This window comes from Temnothorax longispinosus, chromosome 6, assembly GCF_030848805.1.
Source record: "Temnothorax longispinosus isolate EJ_2023e chromosome 6, Tlon_JGU_v1, whole genome shotgun sequence".
In the NCBI taxonomy this organism is placed as follows: domain Eukaryota; kingdom Metazoa; phylum Arthropoda; class Insecta; order Hymenoptera; family Formicidae; genus Temnothorax; species Temnothorax longispinosus.
Window position 1 is genome coordinate 11896796 of NC_092363.1, and position 17597 is coordinate 11914392.

The following is a 17597-nucleotide window of genomic DNA, read 5'->3' on the forward strand; positions in this document are numbered from 1 at the left end:
ATTTTGTAATTCGTGAGTTGACAAATGTTGACCATTAATAGTACAAATACAGTATCTGGATATATTACTTTTATAAAACCGATTATTCTTCAGAAAATACGTCATTAAAATTAAAATCGCAAGATGTGAAATATTTGGAATGGAAAGTAACGTAGATATCTTGAGGTATGTGTCGTCGCATTTTGAGACGCGTGTGTGTGCACGGTGTGAGTGTGTGCATGCATGCTCCGGAGATGGCCGAATCCGGCCGAGCGTCGAATGCGAGTTCCGTTGCCGCGAGGCGTGCCGATAGTCAGTCAACAAGCGATTCGTTAATAAGAAAGTCACGCTGTTATAATAAAGTCGCATTTATTGTATTACCACTAAAAAAAACTTTTCTCCTTGCATCCAGCAGTATTATTCAACAACAGGTTATGGGCCCAGGCAACGTAACAGCCTAATATTGTTAGAAAGGAGAGAAGGTGTGGAAGATCACGAGTGTCAAAGTCGCGAAGAGCAGAGCGTGCGAGCCGGCGTGATCAGGACGGCCATTGGTGGCGTGCGCACAAGGCACGAAGGCCGAGTTCAAGGCGGGAATCGCTGTAGATCGCGAGCATCGCAAGTTCCGTATTTCGTTGGAGCATTATTCTCGTGTGTCGAGTTTCGCGAGGCAAATCGTCGGTGGAAAAACAAGATGCCGGACGAAGGATTGCTGAGGTCGGTGAAACGGTTCGACGGAACGAATTTTCAAGCCTGGAAATTCCAAGTCACGGCTGTACTAGTGGCGAGCGAGATCTTCGATGTGGTCGATAGGACTCGAGCCAAGGCCCATATTCCGTACACGCTTACCGACAACTATCGGTTCGATAAGCGTCGTTGCGCAGGTTTTTCATATCGTATAAAAGCTGCGCAACGACGCTTATCGAACCGATAGTTGTCGGTAAACGTGTATAGAATTGAGCCCCAGGCCGGAGAACGAAGAAGGGAATAATGCAGGGCGAATGAAAACCTGGATTAAAGATAACGCGAGGGCGACAGCGATCATTGCATCGGCAATGGAGGCCGAGCAAGTAACGAGTGTCATCATGTGCAGTTCCGCGAAAGAGATGTGGGACAAGCTGAGCGGTACACGAGCAAAAGTCGGCGTCAAATGTGGGGACTCTAACTCAACGCTTCTATTCATACCGAATGGGACCAACGGACTCAGTGATTCAACACGTGTCAACGGTTCAGAATATGGCGAGACAACTAAAGGATCTTGGCGAGACGGTATCGGACGCGGCGTTAATCGCAAAAATTCTGTCGAGTCTTACAGCCAAGTATAGTGTATTGAAAACTGCGTGGGACAGTGTGGATCCGGCAAGGCAGACTGTATCGAATCTCCTTGAGCGTCTTATTCGTGAAGAGAATAGTTTAAGTGAGGAAGGTGATTCCGCGGGCGCGTTATCAGTAACGAGGAAATCCAAAGAGCGAGTCGCAGGCGAAGGACGAACAGAAGAAGAAGAAAACAAAGACAAGGAAAAACAAAAACATTGAATGTTTCCGTTGCCAGGAGAAAGGTCACTACGCATGCCAGTGCCCACAAAAGAAGAGCCAGAGTGCTCGTGATAATAACAAAGGACAGTCGAAAAGTAGTTGCGCGTTCGTGGTCGGGTCGCGCGAGACGAAAAGTGAAAGCGCGAAGACAGTGAGCGGTCGAGGTAAACAGCCGTCGGGTGGACAAATTCAGCAGCTGCTGAGTGTTAACAGGAAGGACGTCTGGATTACCGACAGCGGGGCTTCTGCTCATATCACTTACCGTCGAGACTGGATTGAAGATTTGCGTCCTTTGGCGGGAGAGAAGGTCACCTTGGGCGATGATGACGAGTGTGAGGTGTGGGGAAAGTTCGTATCGAGAAACTAGTAAACGGCGAGTGGGAGCCCGGTATTATTGAGGGTGTGCGCCTTGTTCCGCGAGTAACGAGAAATATCTCTTCTTTGTCGGGGTGTGTACTGCGAAGGGTTTTCGCGTCGGATTTGAAAACGGTGCTGTCGAAGTGTCGAGAGACGGAGTCGTCGTGGCCACGGGAGTTAAGCAGTCGAACAGTCTATATCGCATGTTCTTTCGAGCGCCGGTGGTGCAACGAGAGGCGAATGTTTCGTCGCTGGACCTTAAAGTGTGGCACGAACGTCTTGGACACATTCATAAGCGTGCTCTGTGTGATCTCGTGAAGAAAGGAATCGTGGAAGGAGTCAGCGTTCGGAATGCTGAAGAATTCTTTTGCGAAGCGTGTCAGTTCGGCAAGTTACACAAGTTGCTGTTCAGAAAAGTCAAGAAGAGGTCGAGAAAGCCCGACGAGTTTATACACAGCGATGTGTGTGGTCCGGTACCTGTGCAGTCAACTGGCGGAGCGCGGTTTTATGTTCTTTTTAAAGACGACGCAACGAGTTTTCAGTATGTATATTTCATACGTCACAAGGCTGATGTGTATGATCGCTTCAGAGAGTTCGAGCGGCTGATACATAATAAATTCGGGCGCACGATGAGCACATTGCGCACCGACAATGGAACGGAGTATCGGAACGCGAGGATGTCGGAGTATCTGAAGGAGAGAGGAATAACGCTGGAAACAACGGCACCGAACACGCCCGAGCAGAACGCGAGCCAAGAAGTTGATCCTCGTAGGATACGACAGCGAGTCGACAAACTACAGGTTGTATGATCCCGAAAATAAAACTGTATCTGTCTGTAGGCACGTGAGTTTCAATGAGAAGTCGAGCGGATCGGGAAATGCTGTACCGACGTCCGAGGTACAGGTTTGTCCCATTGCCGAGCGATGACGGAAAGCCGGAAGAAGTTGCTGACAAAGATAAAGCTGAAGCCGATGCCGAGAACGAGGAGGATAAAGCTGCCGTTGATAACGACGAGTTCGAGGACGCGCATAAGGGCGAGATGGCTGCACGCGCCGAGCCCGAGTTGAGAACGACGCCTCGTGTGCTGCGGGATCGCGCGACATTACGCTTGCCGAGGAAATTCGAGGTGAATCTCACCAAATACAACATACCAACAACGTACGAGGAAGCCGTGTCATGTCCAGAGGCTGCTCAGTGGATCGAGGCGATCGAAGATGAGCTGCAGGCGCACAAGGAGAACGGTACGTGGAAGTTGGTGCCGCGAGTACCAGGAAAGAAGCTAATAGATTTCAAGTGGGTCTTCAAGGTGTTGAGAGACACAGAAGGAAGAGTGCTGCGTTTTAAGGCACGTCTATGCGCAAGAGGTTTTCTGCAGCGGCACAGAGTGGATTACTCCGAAACGTTCTCACCGGTAGTCAGATATGACTCAATTCGAGTGCTGTTGGCGATCATCACCGAGGAAGATCTCGATGTCGTGCAATTCGATGTTCGCACGGCGTTTCTTCATGGAGATCTGGAAGAAGACATACAGATGGAGATTTCGACGGGGCTGAAGATCGACGAGGAAGACGGAAGACAAGAAAGTGTCGTGTGCAAGCTTGTAAAGTCTTTGTATGGGCTTAAACAGGCATCACGGTGTTGGAATGTGAAATTCGTGGGTTTTCTTAAACGATTCAATTTGCGAGAGTCGGATGTCGATAAGTGTGTGTTTTGCGGCGTATATAACGGCTGTAAACTGTATCTTGCGCTTTTCGTGGACGATGGTGTTATTGCTTCAAAATCGTCTAAAGTAATCGCAGAAATTGTAAACACGTTGAGTGAGGCGTTCGAGATCACTCTCGGGGATTGTAGTTGTTTCGTCGGTATTCAAATCGAGCAGGATCGCGGAAAGAAGTCGATGTTCGTGCATCAGATGACGTATGCAAAGAAAGTAATTGAGAAATTCGGTATGAATAATTCGAAAGGGGTTTCCGTACCGGCGAACCCACATGTTATTCTACATCCGGTCGAGTCAGGGGGGACAGAGCGAAACGTGCCTTATCGTAAGGCTGTAGAATCTCTAATGTTCCTTGCGATAGTGACGCGCCCGGATTTTGCGTATTCAGTTAGTCTAGTGAGTAAGTTTTTGAACAATCACGACGATATAGTCATTGGCGTGCAGTAAAGCGGATTATCTCATATTTGGTCGGGACTGTTAGTATGGGAATAGAATATCGAGCAGAGGGGTCGAAGATCGAGTTAAAGGGCTATTCCGATGCTGATTTCGCGAGCGACGTGGAGACACGTAGATCAATGACGGGGTATGCTTTTTGTATGGCCAATGGTATTGTCACGTGGGCGTCTCAGCGCCAAAAGCTTGTGTCGTTAAGCACAACCGAATCGGAGTACATTGCAGCCGCAACTGCGTCAAAAGAAGCCGTATGGCTGCGTACTTTATTAGCGGATATTGGGCATCGCTGCGACGAGCCTACCGTAATACACATTGATAATCAGAGTGCAATCCGTCTTGTGCAAAATCCAGAATTCCACAAGCGGACCAAACACATAGATGTTAAATACCACTATATTCGCGAAAAAGTCGAGAGTCGAGAGATTAGCGTGGCGTTCGTGCCAACCGAAGCTCAGTTAGCGGATATTTTTACTAAGGCTCTACCGAGAAATCGTTTTCGCGATTTGTGTGCGAGTCTGGGATTGTGTGTAAAACGCTCCGACGGCGGAAGTGGTATGTGTCGTCGCATTTTGAGACGCGTGTGTGTGCACGGTGTGAGTGTGTGTATGCATGTTCCGGAGATGGCCGAATCCGGCCGAGCGTCGAATGCGAGTTCCGTTGCCGCGAGGCGTGCCGATAGTCAGTTAGTCAACAAGCAATTCGTTAGTAAGAAAGTCATGCTGTTACAATAAAGTCGCATTTATTGTATTCGTTTCTCCTTGCATCCAGCAGTATTATTCAACAAGATATTACACAGAACGTACCGTTCTGTGTAATATCTTGTTGTTGAATAATACTGCTAAATGTACCATCCACGAAAATATAATCTTTCTTTAAATTCTGTCGGTATTGTAGAACTCAGAAAAAATAAATGCTAAATTACTCGTATCTTAATTCTCTTAGTTATTAACAAACTTTTTTCAAAGTTAATTGTAAAACATGATCTATATTAAGAGAATAAGTAAAGTATAAAAATTAACAAATTAATCTTTTTTAAATAATTATTAAAAATACAAAATTTTTTATAGACTTATGAAAATACTAATTAATTATACATAACATATAATAATAATATTTGCAGTAAGACCTTCTTTTGCAATAGAGAAAATTCTTCCAAGAATATTTTAAATTACTATTTATTCTAAATTATAGTTATCATTGTTATATTAAACAAATGATAAAACTGAAATTAGATAGATAAGAATACAATAACGCGAAATACTCTTGCTTTTTGCCTGTTTTATTCACACATCATACAAAGAAGAGATAAAACAAAATCTTCAAACATTAATTAAAAGAAAATTTTGCATTTATTAAAGAGAACCAGCATTTTGACGTTTAGTTTTTATATTCGATGCATGATAGAAAAGTTTTAAAAGTTATTCTTGCGTGCGTACACGCATGCATAAAAATTGCCTTGTATATGTTACAGTTAAAACCCGAAATCCGTCAAAACCCGAATTTACTGGTAAATTCTAGTTTTAACTAAGCCCTTTCGGTAATTCGCGTTCTAACTGACAGAATTTAGTTAAAACTAGAATTGACTGAATGCTTTAGTACATTCGCGTTTTAACTAAAATAATTCAGTTAAAACTAGAATTAACTAACCGCTTTAGTAAATTCGCGTTTTAACTTAAATAATTTAGTTAAAACTAGAATTGAGAGACTGATTGCTCTTAGTGAATTTGCGTTCTAACGTGTCGCCGGTGCGCTTTTCAATTGTCTAATACGTGCAGTCGTGCAAGTCAGTACAGTTGTGGACGGTGCTGATCGTCCACAACGCGATGTGTGCATTTGAGAAACGTCCACGACGCGTTGTGGACGGTGCTGATCATCCATAACGATCACAACGCGATGTGTGCATTTGAGAAACGTCCACGACGCGTTCTGCATAACTTGCATGTACTTTAAGTTATAAAGCAAGGTCCACGCTGCCTACCGGCGGAGGTGGGTGCGGGAGGGGGGCCGAAGGCCCCCCTTGCACCCCCCCCGCGCGCGCGCGTGTGTGTGTGTGTGTGTGTGTGTGTGTGTGTGTGTGTGTGTGTGTGTGTGTGTGTGTGTGACGCCCTTTAAAAGTATTTAAGTGTTTAAAGCGCGTCAACTAACCTATGTAGATTAATTACGCGCTTTAAACAGTTAAATACTTTTAAAGCGCGTCAACTAACCTATGTAAGTTAGTGACGCGCTTTAAACAGTTAAATACTTTTAAAGCGCGTCACTAACCTACTGTTGTGCCCCATTTTGGATAGGGATACCGGGATCTTTTCTTCCACGGAGGAGGCGGGATTATTAATGAATACAACACACGGCACTTTCAATAAACTAATCGTATAATTAACCCTGGTTGCTCGTTATTACAGAAATGCCCGTTACTGATCTGCTCCCTGACTCCGATTGCCCTCTCGTCTCCTGTTCTCGCTTCCTTTTGTATCCTCGTCTTGTCCTTCGATATAGCTGAGTTGCTCGATCGTATGTGGGCTGATCGCGCAACTCATCTCTTGCTAATTCGGCGTTGCGTAATTCTTTCGGGCTTTCGCGGTCGCGTTCCCTATTGTTATTCTCGGTCTTTCTTAATACTATTCATATTTTATTATTACATTAATTTTGGCTGCAACACTACATAGGTTAGTTGACGCGCTTTAAACACTTAAATACTTTTAACCCGTTGACTGTGTATGACGGCTATAGCCGCAAAAACAAAAGTGGCCAAGAGTGTGTATGACGGCTATAGCCGCAATGTGGAAAAAACAAAGTAAAACTTTCTGAATTTGCTTGAAACTTGTTACTCGGGGGTTTTTGGGGTCGCTGATTACGAATCCAAAGTCAGATGTACAAAATTCAAAATAGCGGATCCAATATGGCGGATCAAAATTACAAAAAAAGGTCTGATTTTCATGAAATTTGGTACCCTTATGTTTTTTGGGTCTCTGAATCCGAATATGAAGTCAGATTTTAAAAATTCAAAATAATAATAATAAAGTATTTTTGCACAATGCTACTGTGCAATTGCCTTTATCTGCTCTGGTGAAAATTATATCTGGATTGTCATTGATAAAAAGTTTGGTGGACCGAACAAGTTGTGACAATTTAAGCTGAAGTGGAGATTTCTTAGGCGAAAACGAAAAGATGCTGTTAATGATCGGGATCGAACGGTTTCTGATATTTAATAAAGTGTTAATATGTAATTTCCTGTTGTTGCATTCGATACTTTTGAGGAGTTCAATGACTTCTTATTGTGAGAAGGTAGAGAGAAATTCTCACCCAACTGCAAAAGGCATCGAACATTATCAGGAATCTGAATAGGTGTCAAATTGATAAACCATTTTTCCTTAACTATATTGAGGGAAGAATTACAATCATTATTGAAAAAGTCGTGCGGGTCGAGAGAAATATTAAAAGTCTTCATCTTGTTATGATCTTGAGTAGACTATGTAATAATTGGCACATTAGCAACACGTCTATAGTGAATAGGTTTAATGTCATTCACTTTAGACAGATTATGTTTTCGTATTAGCCAATCGAATTTTCTGTCAAGATTACTCTGCTCCAATTTCCATAATCTAGCCAAGGCATTACCTTGTTTATTGAAAAATTCGTTATAAATGTACATCGGTATATGTTGAGAAATTAGTTTCGTGAGATGAAAAATCCGTGTTTGTGATTGATTCAGTGTTCTATACGCATCGTTGATTTCAATTTTGAGAAGTCTTGTAATAAAGTTGTTAGTTAACTGTCTAAATTTCGAATGTGTATTTTGATGTAAAAAGTGTGGGATGTAATTGGAAAAACGCGAAACATGTTGTGGTGTGATGTTATTAAGTAGGCAAAATTTCAGAAATCTTATTCGGATTTTACTCTTGATGTTAGTCCTCTTGGCTTTAATCCATTGTTTCATAATCAAGACGTTCTGATGTCCAAAAGTGTCAAAGATAAACTCAAAAAAATGTGTGTGTAGACGCATATCTTACAGCCAGCGTGAAATTAAAATAATGAGTATTTATCAATGACAATCCAGATATAATTTTCACCAGAGCAGATAAAGGCAATTGCACAGTAGCATTGTACAGAGATACTTACATATCAAAAATGACGGAATTATTGCAAGACTCGAACACTTATGTCAAGATTGCTAAAGATCCAACTAATGTAGTCACAAAGAACATTAGAGACATAATCGTGAGATGGAAAAACCGAGAATATATCTCAGATATTAAATATAAGCAGCTATACTGCAGTGACGGGAATTTGCCGAGAGCCTATGGACTGCCGAAAATCCACAAAACTGGCAATCCTTTGAGAATCATTATCTCTTCTATCGATAGTCCAACATATCCACTGGCTGGTTTTCTACACAGCATTATTTCTAAGAGCATTCCAAAACCGAACAACTACATAGAGAATAGCTTTGAGTTAGTGAAAAAATTAAATAAAACAGTGATTAATGAGGAATTTTCACTGATTTCGTTAGATGTTATATCTCTCTTTACCAACATACCAATAGATCTAGTGATGCAAAGTATTTCTATGAGATGGCCGTTTATTGCTAATAATTGCAAAATCCCGAAAGAGGAATTTCTGAAAGCCTTAGAATTAATTCTAAACTCAACATATTTCTTGTTTAACAACATTATTTATAAACAAAAATTCGACGCTCCAATGGGCTCTCCGCTGTCTCCGGTCGCCGCCGACATGGTGATGCAGGATTTGGAGAACAGGGCGTTGCAGACATTAGGCTTTAATTTACCTTTTTATTGTAGGTATGTAGACGATGTGGCAATGGCGGCACCAAAGAAATCAATTGACACAATACTTAATGTTTTTAATTCTTACCACCCTAGATTACAATTCACAAACCTACTTTCTCAGGCCGGTATCTTAATTTTATGTCGCAACACCCTGTTTCCCAAAAAAGAGACACAATAATGAGCATGGTAGATAGAGCGTTTCTCTTATCACATCCAAAATTTTATTTTAAAAATATGAAATTTATTATTGACACACTTTTAGAAAATGACTATCCACTGTCTTTTATTTTTAATACAATTAATATTAGAATTAAGTCTCTCCTTAATAGAAGCACACGCAGGCAAAATGAGTCTTCACTGATTATTAATAGTGAAGAACAACGCATTTGGTTTACCATTCCTTACGTCCGGATTAAGGAACGGTTTACCGTTCCTTAACATCGCGGATAAATTTAAAAACGTCACTAAAGACTTGAATGTCAATCTTTCGTTTTTCAGCTTAAATAAAATGCGTAACTTTATTCGAGTACAGAAGGACATTCTCCCAATCCAATCCAATAAAAATGTAGTATATAAGATCTCATGTAAGAATTGTGATGCCTCATATGTAGGTCAAACAATGAGACAATTAAAAACCAGGATCTCTGAACATAGAAACCACATTCGGAGAAATACTACAACTCAATCCGTCATTACGGAACATAAAATTAATTTTGACCATGAATTCGATTGGGAGAACGTTGAGATACTAGACAAAGAGAGATTTCTATCTAAAAGACGAATTTCGGAAATGGCGCACATTAAGTTACAGAAGAACAGTCTGAATTTACAAACTGATACAGAATTTCTTCACCACGCTTATGTATCTATACTAGACAAATTGTAAACCATGCTTATTGTTGTCGTACGGCGTATTGTGCCGGGAGGTACCACTGCATTTAGTTTTTGAATGTTTATAGTGGCGACCCTTCATGTTTTCATATTTTATTTGTCACGGTTGGTTATTGTGAACGTGACATGACGAAATTGACGTCAGAAATTTTCCGTCCGCCTTCTTGACATGTTCGTCTGATTTCGTCTCCGCATAGAATGTTGTATCTTTTCGGAAGACTCGTTATATACTCTGTATGGCTTTGTAATACTCTCGTTTTTTTTTTGCTATTGGGTGAGTTTAACCACATCTCGTTAATTGACTTGAATTAAGATACTGACAGAAATATTGAATATCATTGTTCGTTCTGGATCTGTTACAGACAGTAATTCGAAAGTCAATGTTGTCTTTTGGGATCTTTCAATCTCGAAACTTACCGATCCAACAAGGAGAATGGGAGTAACTATTAACTTTTTTATATATTTCACTGAAGATGGCTCAATCCCGAGCCGGAACGTTTGAATATATATTCGATTGATGAAATCGCTTAAGGTTTTTTACGCACTGACAACTGCGTCTGACTCCTATAGCCATTCCTGATCTTATTTTATATTTCGGGAGTCCAATACTCATTATTTTAATAATAATAAAATTTCGTCTATTTTTTGTAATTTTGATCCGCCATATTGGACCCGCCATTTTAAATTTTGTAAATCTGACATCATATTCGGATTCAGAGACCCAAAAAACATAAGGGTATCAAGTTTCATAATAATCCGATAAACTTTTTCTTCAACACACTTTTGGCCCAAATAGTAAAATTCTCTTACACAGCCAATGGGTTAAAGCGCGTCACTAACCTACATGGGTTAGTTGACGCGCTTTAAACACTTAAATACTTTTAAAGTCGCGTCACTCACACTCACACACACACACACACACACACACACACACACACACACACACACACACACACACACACACGCGCGCGCGCGCGCGCGGGGGGGGGCAAGGGGGGTCTTCGGGAACCCCCTTCCGCACCCACCTCCGCCGGTAGGCAGCGTGGACCTCGCTTTATAACTTAAAGTACATGCAAGTTATGCAGAACGCGTCGTGGACGTTTCTCAAATGCACACATCGCGTTGTGGATGTTTTTTTCGCTTACTGAGCGATTTCGGTGTTTGGGCGTAACACATGTATGTATAGCATTGCCGATTAAGGGATTTCGCGTTTTGACTGTAAGAGAAACACGTTAGACCGCGAATTTACTAAAGCAGTCGGTTAATTCTAGTTTTAACTAAATTTTGTCAGTTAGAACGCGAATATACTAAAGCACTCGGTCAATTCTAGTTTTGACTAAATTATTTCAGTTAGAACGCGGCCAAGCTAGCTTAGTTAAAACTAGAATTTACCAGTAAATTCGGGTTTTGACGGATTTTGGGTTTTAACTGTAACATACAAGGCGTATAATATATGTATACAAGGCCGGAGAAGATTAATCACAATTTAGTATTTGTAAAAATAAATATCATCATTTACATAAATAAATTAATGTAGGTGCGCATAGGTATCTATGTTCGTTGGATGAATTGTTTAAGGACCTTGAAGAATACATATTCTACTGGCATGCATCTTAATCGAACGTTCTCACTTGATGTTACATCCGTATAGATGAGACCCCTTCGATTGCGAATACCTCGACGATAAAACCTCCTTTGCGTGGATTAGTTCGCTCAATCAGGAAATATACTAAGAGGGAGGGCACCCCCATAAAATCTCCCAGCGCGTGCAAACCCCTATATATGCCCGCTATATACACCCTCCTCTATGTGCTTCCCTTTCTTCATTCATCGAACTGCACATACGTCGACAGATAACATTTGACGATTCTCTCTCTCTCTCTCTCTCTCTCTCTCTCTCTCTCTCTCTCTCTCTCTCTCGTACACACGCACACCCACGCGCGCGCGCGCACACACAAATGGGTAAAAAATGTAAAAATTCAATTGTTAATCTTGCAACCCTACACTCTTTTTTGGCACCCACTAATGGTATATATGCGTCTTTTGTGTCCGCAGCATATTAAACATCCTAAAACTTTACCAAAATTTCTTTACAAAAAATTCGTAGGTGTTTTTTCAGATCTTAACTATAAGTTTATCTGAACTATAAGTTTAAACAAACGGTAGGTAAACAAACCTTTGGAAAATACCACATAGTTAAAATGCCGAGGACGCAAACGACTCATGTACAATTGCAGTTAATTTCTCATATATTCAATATTCTTTTATAATAATATTAATAATAAACTCTCAACATATAGGATCTTTTAAACTTCATGTCACATAAGACATAAAACCGTAATTAGCAAAATATTCAAACTAAAGTAAAATTAGTAAAATATTAAACTATAATTAGTAAAATATTAGCAATAAAGTATTACACAGATTAAGTATCATAATTAAAATTATATTTTTATGTATTTTAATGTTTTATTATTAAATGTACAATTATGTAATCCATACAATTATAAAAATTTCAGTATTTATGGATGTGATATAATTTTTTGCAATATTTTGTAATCCTTTCTGTCATATTCAAAAATTCTATTGCAATTTGAAATAGAATTAATATAATAATCAATTAATGAGATTGTAAGAAATTATAATAAAATTAATATATAGATAGTACAGATAAATAAGCTATTCAATAACTACATGCACAAGATTTTCAGGATCGTCCTCTTGAGTGTGCTAGATCCACTGAGTTTTTTTAGAGTTGCCGTATATATTTAGTATCGTACGAATGTCTTGCCAAGAACTGAGAATTCGGGACATGGCCTGGGCGGATCCCCGGTGTCGATCTTTTAATCGTAACTTGCAGCTGGATACTAAGCAGGCAGATCTATTTTATTGTTACTGTGATAATGCGGCAGCAAATTTTTGCAGTGACAATAGAAGACAGCGAGAAAATTCCAAAGCATATTCTATTATTTTACATAATATTTTCGGAAACTTTTTATTTTTCTTATATTCAATTTAGATTTTTCTTATATTCAATTATCACGTAACAGTGATAATTATATAGTTTTTCTTTTGAACACATCGTAAATTGTATTAAGCTAATTATAAAAAATTGAACATTTTTAATTCTTTGTTTTCTTTTACGTTTAATTGACAGATATTTAAAATAAACACTTTCAAACTTCCATTTTTTTAATGCAAAAAAATTTTTAAACATGAAATTGATGGTTATTTTAAACATCTTTTAAACTGAACTTACTGAACATAAAGTCTATATAATTTTTTTTTAATACAAACTTTGATTGTTTTTATTTAATTAAAAGGATGTTTGATTTAATTTTTTTCATGCAATTACATCCAAAACTACTAATTATTAAAATATATATGTCCTATATGTGTATATATATATATATATACAGACAGGATGTCCCATTTTAATCAATCACCCCCAAAAACTTTATTTGTGATTCTAGAAAGAAATGCTTCAGACGAAAGTTGTATGATTTGAAGGGAGACATATGATTTCATTCCAATGTGAGTTGTGTCATACATGTCGTCATTATCAAGAAATTTTAAAGGAGACTAATTTCTGAAATGTAACTTGTTTTTTTATATTTTTTTTTTATAATAAAAGTTATAGATTTTTGTCGAGACGTTTTCAAAACACTATAATAAAACTCTCTTTTGTTAAGAATTTCCTGAGATATTTAAAATTTTATTATAATATTTTTAACATAAAATATGAACTATCTCGTAAAGTATTCACTCTTTTCGATGACTTTACCTTCATACTTTTATACAAAGAATAATGAAAGGAAACGAATAATAATAAAATTTTTACATTTGCAATTTTGCAAAATTGAATGCGTCTATAAAATGCAATCAAATTTTTTTAAATATTCTTTTTTTTACAACAATCGATTCCTTTTATTATTCTACGTATAAAAGTATGAAGGAAAAGTCATCGAAAAGTGAATACTTTGCGAGACAGTTCATATTTTATATTAAAAATATTATAATAAAATTTTAAATATCTCAGAAAATTCTTAACGAAAGAGAACTTTATTATAGTGTTTTGAAAACATCTTGATGAAATCTACAACTTTTATTTTAAAGAAAAAATCAAGTTCTATTTAAGAAATTAGTCTCCTTTAAAATTTCTTGAAAATGACATGTATGACACGTCTTATATTGGAACCATGTGTCCTCCTTAAAACCAAACAACTTTCGTTTTAGGCATTTCTTTATGTATATATTACAGATTAAGGCATTCTAAAACTGACATAGCATAATTATATTCTAGATAGAGTTAATTATTAATTATAACTATATTTACATTTCTTTATTTTGTTTTTTATTTTCTGATTCAACAGGAATACATTTATTTATTTTCTCTATTTATTTATTTATTTTTATATGTGCTTTTTAATAGTTTTTCAGGAAAAATTAATCTAAATATAAAAGTACAGTAAGGTAGAAAAAGTGTTTATCTTTAAACGCACATAAAAAATATTTTATTATGAGTCTAAATAAATTCAGGTACTATCTATGTGGCTCAAATATCTTATACTTTAGGATTAAATGTCATATAAAGGTTCAATGGTCGCAGAATGTGATTAATATGACGTTTAAATATAAAATAATGGTGGTAGATTAATTTGATCGATAAATAAAAAAGATTTTAATGTTTAGAATAAAGTTGCAGTACGTGAGAAACCGAGTTATACTTTATGTGATTCAAGTAAATTATCAATTTGTAATAATATAAAGAATTCTCTTATAAATATACCTCAATGACACAAATATAAGTATTTATAAATGTACTTGTTAGATATATATGAAAAGAAAATTATCTTTTATATGTATGTATTATATCGCATCGTTGATTTGTCGCAAAATGTAAGCTCGTCATCTGATGTAAGATGTAAAAAGCGTTGGTCATCCGTGTACGCATCATTGTATGTACATGAGGATAATTCGCGATGTAAAATGGGGCAAGGAATTGCGGTAAACGTATGGTCAGCCCCGACCCAGCATAAGATCGGATAATGTGTGGACACTTCGTGTTCTCTGGCCGCACGGCGGCAGCGAACTGGCCGTCGCGAACGCGCGCGACCAAAGAATGAATATTCAACAGTAAACACCAGTAATGCTTGTGAAGGGTTCGCAAAAAGGGTTCGGTGCTGCTGAGCACTTGTTGGTCGACCCGACGCAGCGGCGAACCGGCGAAGTACCGTGACTTGTGCGGACCTCGCGCGCACCAGCTGAGAGGGATGTTGTTTACGATATTACATCTATAATACCAGTCAAGTGGCCAACGTCCGGCCAACATCGCCGTAATCTCCTCTGCGCCAGGACCGCGGCTCTTGCCCAGATACAGCACGTCGCACTAGAATTATAATAATATTCAGCGCACGGTTATGTGCACCACCGCGTTAACGCCTTTCCTTAAGTGCTCTACAGATGAAATTCATGAAATGTCATCACGTGCACATCGGAGCTTTTTGTGAGTTGTCAGAGATTACGTACGCCATATTATGCGAAGTAAAATTTATTCAATTTGAAAGAATAAAGTAACTTATCTCTGGTTAAAAAGTTTTCTTATAAACACTCGTTAAAAATATCTTATTTGGTTGCGTAGATATAATGTTTAATCCTATAATAATTTTATTTTTATATTATTATTATTATGCACTCTTTGTATATATATTTCTAAATTTCCTAAAATAATCTAAAAATTTTGTATAATATGTATATGCATATCTTACATTTTATTGGATTTATATTTTTAAAATCCAAGTTTTGACTCTGGAATTGATTTATTTATTTTATTTAATGCTGTCTGAAGGTTTCAAGTACCTCAAATGTAGATATAACAAAAACATTGTATTTTATAAAAGTATGCGCGCGCGCGAGTTTCAATTTTAAAATCCTAATTTGATGTAATAGTTTTATTGAAGAAATTAATATAAATAATAAATATTTAAAGGCATTTAATTCAAATATGAAAAAATATATGTGAGGTTTGACTATTCTAGTAACTTTATAGCTCTTTTTTAAGTCAACATAGAAAAAAGGGATAGAAGAAAATCTTTCACTGTTTAGTATGATCTACTAGTCTGTGACTAGAATTACCCTATATATTTCAAATTTTTACAATTGTTTATTTCAGATTCATTTATTTGAATGCATTAAAATAAAAAATATTTTTATTTTTATTCTTTTTTATAGAATAGATATATTTTGTATTGTAAATTAAAATATTTTCAAGATTTGCATATGCATAAGCATAATGTGATAGGTTGGGTCTCAGAAATGCATTAAAAACATATAGGGGAGACCGGAGCAAACTCAACACGATTTTTTACAGGCAATTTTCAACAATTAATTATAATTTTCAAGCAAATTCAATAGTACACATTTAAAAAGTGTTCCTTCAGGTACAAAATTGCTTAAAGAAGTTTTGCTATATGTCGCTTAGTTTTGCCCCCAGGAAATCAAATTGAAAAATGCCGGGACAAATTCGACACTTTGCCTGATCGACACAATTTGATTTAAAACTTATTTTTTATTGTCTAAAACTGAAAATACATTGTTTGTCGTGTATTTTGGAACAAAAGTTCGGAATCCTCTTCTAAAAAGAGCATCGATACTCGAATCTATCGAAGTATTGTTGTCGCTTTTCCGCGATGCCGATTGGTTCTCTCTCTGCGCTTACTTCATGAGCGACTGTCATGGCATATTTTGACAGTTGTGTGGCTTATAGTGTATAATAATAACAGTGAAATATTAAAGTTAAATAGCGCGCGCCTGTGATATCTAGTTAAGGGGGTATTCTATTGTAAAATGCGCTTTTTTCGGGATTTTTTTACAAGAAACCAGTGAAAATTGTTAATATCAGCTTTTTATGTATATATTTTATTATTTTTAGATAATATAAAAAATATTTTTTGAAGCTGAATTAATAAATATAAATATTAATTAAACCCTATTAAATACATGGCAAAAAAACGGTGCCCGCATGATTGCGCCCATTCTGGTTGTCTGAAACAAAAAATTCAAAAAGATTCTTAATTAGTATGTGAGTTTGGCTATAGCAGGAACTAGAATTAAGTAAGTCATTTGTGTAACAAGTGCGGAAAGTTGAGAATTGGACACTCGTGCGGGTGATCGCACTCGCCTTCGGCTCGTGCGTCAACTCCGCACTCGTGTCCAATTCTCAACTTCCCGCACTTGTTACACACCCTCACGGAGAAAATTGTTACGGTTGTTACAACAATGTTCTCTATGATTAAAAGAGAAATGGATGTAAATTCAAGTTAAATTGATATTACATTTAATGTAGCTGTTAAGATATGCCCATTTATACAGTTGTCATAACCGTAGTTCTTACGATACGTAACATTCGGTTATAATACCCTCGTATATGGTTGCCTCAACCAAAGGATTATTGCTATCCCTCTTATGTGGTCTGCAGCACAATTATTATGGTTGAGAGATCCATAAGATATAGCTGCACGGTACAGCACTGAATCACTGCATGATTGAGAGTTTAGTTCCATTGCGCGCGCAAAAGAATTTCTGCATAGAATAAAGTGGATTTGATAAGGATGTTTTAACTTTAAGGCCTATCTACATAAGACGCAGAACGCGAGTCGCAAGCACACACACAGTCTACATGTCAATCTAATTTCTTTGTGTATAGAGGTTAGATTGACATGTAGACTGTGCGTGTGTCTTGCGACTCGCGTTCTGCGTCTTATGTAGATAGGCCTTTATAAATATACTTTTTTCATAAATATATTTACGAACACAAAATTTCGTAATGAGCCGACACTGGTTTCTGACATTCACCCGACATTATAAGAAATATTATATCA